Source organism: Sitophilus oryzae, unplaced genomic scaffold (genome assembly GCF_002938485.1).
Source record: "Sitophilus oryzae breed Bouriz unplaced genomic scaffold, Soryzae_2.0 scaffold_41_pilon_pilon, whole genome shotgun sequence".
Classification (NCBI taxonomy): Eukaryota; Metazoa; Arthropoda; class Insecta; order Coleoptera; family Curculionidae; genus Sitophilus; species Sitophilus oryzae.
The window spans coordinates 271,698-276,697 of NW_022146996.1; the positions used below are offsets into that span (position 1 = coordinate 271,698).

The window sequence follows — 5,000 nt, forward strand, 5'->3', positions numbered from 1 at the left end:
ACCAACTTATTTCACTGCTAAAAATTCAGTAAATTAACTATAAATTTTATTAAAAACACAATTAAATCGTATACTAACAATGAAAATGTAGTATCCCAGTCGATCGCAGTGCCTCTGCTGTCAAACCGAGGAAGCTGCTTAAAAGTGGGGACAGAAATTTCAAATTTGCCCATTGCCGATAAATCTCCTTTTTTAAGCCCTCCATAAGAGATACCAAAATGCTCGTACCTCAAATTTGTAGCATCTTGTATAATAAAGTTAAATAACGACTTACCTGTTTATACAGGATCTTAAAAAGTTGATGCTGCAGTTAGAGCCATATTGTATGGGAGATTATATACTTAAGTATGTAGATATTGTGGAATGCACAGAGGGTTAGAATTTGTAATTTATGGTACATGATATATATTTTACAGGTACAGGATTTTATTTTAGGGGGGGGGGGCAAATAAAACATAATGTAGAATATGCTTTTTAGAGCGCCATTTTTAACCAAAAAGCCTTTTTTAATTTAACCCAATTTATAGATTTTAGGGGGGACTTGGTCCCATGGGTCCCCCTCTGTATCCGCCACTGCAAATTGTATATTATTATTTTTCTATTTTTGTTGTGAGGATATTTCACTTTTTTGTTTGTAAAATGTAATTTTGAAATAAAAAACAGTTTATCTATCTATCTATTTATCTATAAGGCATTTTTAATTGCAATACATTTTATTTGTTAGTTACGCTGCCTAATATAAAATTATATTTTAATAAACTTTAAAAATAAATTTAATTATAATTAGCTTCTTATGGTTTAACTCTATACATATTATATAAAAATATATATTACAGTATAGACAATGGTTTAACTACTGTTTTCATTATAACGTATTTTAATTCAAATTAAATTTTATTAAAAAAACATTTTTTTCTGTAGGAGATAGACGAAAAGTAATATCATAAAGAAGAAAGTAAAAACATGATGGTGAAAACCGCACATCGATGTCTGTTACCGTTTAGGTGTGGTTTAGGAGTTACAAAGTTTTTCAAAAATGTGCATTTTCAACAAATCGCTGTAACTTTTCTGCTAGCTATGGAAAATTTTGTAATTTTATGAAAAAATTTCCAAAGCACCTTTTTTCACAGAATTTAATGGTTTAAGTATATATTTTTTAAATTAATAATTTAAGAATTATCAACAGAAAATTTGATTTTTTAATTTTTTTTAAACCTTGATTACATATTTTTGGAAAGGTAATTTTAAACCTTTTCAAAAATATGTCACTCCATTAAAGTATTTTATTTTTTATTGTACTTTTAAGCATAATGGCTTTGTCCTTTACTAAAATATCCCGGCCTGATAGTTTGCCACCTCGACTATAGCAACACATTCTGTTTTATGAGGGGAAATTTTCAACCCCACCTCTTCTATTCAGGAACATACTTCTCTACCGTTGCCTGCTCCTGCTATCGTAATTATTTCCTCTGCATTTCCATCTCTAATAATTAGAGCGATATTAGCAGCGTCGGCCAGTGCTTTAAGTTCCATAGAGAAATTGAAGTTCGAGAAGTCCGTCGTAACAAATATTCCAGAGAAGCGGACCTAGTATGGCATCCCTGTGGACGCCTTTTGTCATCGTTAGAAATATAATATAAAGAATAAAGCATAAGCTGTTCATTTTATAGCCATCGCTGACGCCATTTTTTTTCGATCATACTAGTACCTGTGGTACTACCGCATGACGAGCCTACAACCCTTGTATAAAGGCTACAACACAATACAAATCAATGAGATAGCTATGGATAGAGGTAACATTTTGCCTAGTTTGATTATAGTGTTTGTATCATAATTTCTTAAAAATACCAAGTTAGTGGATTAATAGTAATAATTGTAGGCATATATTTTATCAAAGAATGATTATATGATTAAAATAAGTTTTGTTTTATCTTTTTCTCTTTAGAAGGGTCGATATGGTTTGAGTCGTAGAATACATTACAGTATTTAATATCCTGTACTTTAATATTCTTTTCTTAATTTACTGTAATTTCTTTCCTGTAATGCCCAAATCTCGATAATATATTCATATGGTGAGGGTTCACATTTTGATCTTATTAGATTTATAGACGGACCAACTTAAAACTTAAGTTTTAGCACAGTTTTAGTTTGTGATTTATATTAAGATATGTTTCTTATAATTTTTTTTATGTCTTAATACCTACTACATAGTATGCTTTGTGGGGTGGAGGATAAAAGATATTTTAATACTTGAATATCCTTCCATTAGGAAAAATATTGTTTATAAATCATATATGCTAAAAAAATCACATAAATTAGGTGTAACAATTGAAAAATCTTAAAGTAGCTGAAAAATTAATGCCATATATGTATAAGCAGAATTAAACAAGGTACCTACCTATTAATATTGCTGATTCTACAGGTATAATTACGGAGGCTAAAAGGTCTTTTTAAGGCCTACGCAGTTTTAATGGAATGTTATATAAAACCTATTATCTATTGTGAACATTATATGGAGCTACAGCATTTAAAAATTCAAAAAGAAGAAGAAACTTGGACACACCGCTTTTAATTTGATGATTGAATTTTTAATCAAGCATTTTTTAAACGTAATAGAATAATCTAAATCAATTAGAAGCAATCTAAAGTTTTACTTCTGTCTAATTTTATTGACTATGAAAATGCATAATAAAAGTGTTCACGTGTTCTGCAAAATATTAAAATAATAATAATAATATATTATATTATTATTTATAATAATAATATTATAATAAAAAATACCCTTGTATATGAATTTTAATACCGTATGATCGAAAAAAAAATGGCGTCAGCGATGACTATGAAATATGAAGATCGTTATCATTTTATATGTAAATTTACATGGGAAATAACATCAATCGTCATTTCCCAGCCAACTGGATGCCGTTTTTTCCTATCATACCTTAAATATATTGACAAAAAACACTCAAAAACATATTTGTTTTCTACTGAAAATAATTCCAAAATAACCTACAATCTGGCAACATCGACGATGTGCCCATATGTAGTATCTGTGACTATATGCAGCAAAAACTCGTTTCAAGGGCAGCCACCGGATCCACATCTTTACCTTTGCCTTTACCAATTATTTATATATTACCAATTGCTTATACATAATATGGTTGTTCTGAATACGAATGACTCGTAGAAGGAAAAATAATAGGTAGTACCGACCTCGGTTATACCCCGACCAAGGATATATAGAAGAAGGATATTCAACTCCCTATAGCGGGCTATGTTGGAAAATATGCCGTATTTTGTCGAGGAAGACGATTTCGCCACGACCAATGAGCGTCGAGTATTTGAAATTGAAAACATATAAATTGACGGTAACCTATGTTTTTTGACTCATTTCACTCACAGTTCGTGCAAACTGCGGCAGTGTCTGCTGTTTTTTCGCAGGATTTGGTGCTGTGGTGACCGTCACACTTAACACAGCGGGGTGGACAGAAACAGTTCGTGGCAGAGTGCCCGAACAGTTGACAATTGTGGCATTGGCGAGTGCCATTACCACGATGTTGGGGTTGGATTGTGACCCCAATGAGTCAAAAAACATAGGTTACCGTCAATTTATATGTTTTCAATTTCAAATACTCGACGCTCATTGGTCGTGACGAAATCGTCTTCCTCGACAAAATACGGCATATTTTCCAACATAGCCCGCTATAGGGAGTTGAATATCCTTCTTCTATATATCCTTGCCCTGACTTTAATCTCGTTTTATTATAGTTTTTCGAGGATATCGATATATCAGACATCCGACACATCCCTAAAGGAATAAGCTCTTTCCGCTCCTCTGTGGTCTCTGTCATGTGTCATGTCTCTGTTCTGTCTTCTGTGTTCTTTTTATTTATTTAATTTTTTATCCAACTTATTTTTCATGATTTTAATTTATCAAAAATTCAATATTCAATCCGTAGAAAACAAAATCCTTTGATCAGTTTTAACTCTTTCAGGGTCTGTTTCAGGTTGTTTTTTAATAGCCTATATTCTTATACAAGAGTTTTAGTTCCTGCGAGGTTCCTGTTATAAAGGATTGTAGAACAAAAATAATAATGATGAAATGAATTCGCTAAAAAGAGTTAGAATAAAGAATAATCAATGAAAAATTACCGGGGAAAATTATTATTTATTATCATGTCAGGCTATAGACTGGTTGGTTTGAGTGAACTGGTAATATTTCTTTAATAATAAGTCTTTGAAGGCGGCAAATAAATATGTTGACAAGAAATATCATTTTGCCAGGGTCCGACAGAAACGAGTGATTTTGCACTACTGCAAAATAAGGATATTCTCACATCTAGTGGCTGCATTCAGTGGCTAGCGTGTGGTGGAAATAATAATAGCACTGTCCTATTTTTTGTACAAAGCTTTATTGTCTCAACGGAACTGTGACATCCATGATTATCAACAATCAGGACAAATTTGAAAGAGTCTGGATAAATATCTCCTAAATATTTTTCAGGATTATTATTCCTGTATAAATAAAAACAGGTGGAACTGCCCACCCAGTGACATTAATTATAAATTATATTTTCCTATAACCAAGATTTGTGTATTAATGACCATAGACCTACTTAAGCTTGTACTTTCAGGTTTGCCTAAGGAGAGATCTCTGGGTCGCTACACAAATCCATATATCCAGTCAACACCTAAAAGAATAAAAGTTTCTTGAATTTTAATCATACTGCCAGGAACACTGGATGAATCTAGTATGTTTATGAAACATGTACTATGGACTTCCATCACTTAACCCTTAACTGGTCCGGTAATAGATATGTAACATAAACGGTCCGGCGTAGTCTGTGGGACTACGCCTTCTAAAAACTAAAAAAAAAACAAAGACTAAAAAATAACAAAATCTTTATTTTATTATATATATTATGTAGTATTGAACTAATCTAGACAAAAATGGGTTCAATTAATATAAACTTTAAGAAAATATAGTACAAAATAAAGTA

The 5,000-nt window shown here is 31.5% G+C and overlaps 1 long non-coding RNA gene across 1 annotated transcript; it reads left to right on the top strand.

Moving 5' to 3' along the window:
- The first annotated feature begins 3,861 nt into the window (after window positions 1–3,861).
- LOC115885799 lies at window positions 3,862–4,627 on the top strand. The gene is made up of 3 exons (XR_004050785.1): window positions 3,862–3,996; window positions 4,049–4,212; window positions 4,285–4,627. It is a non-coding gene; the product is annotated as an uncharacterized LOC115885799 (long non-coding RNA).
- Window positions 4,628–5,000: the final 373 nt, after the last annotated feature.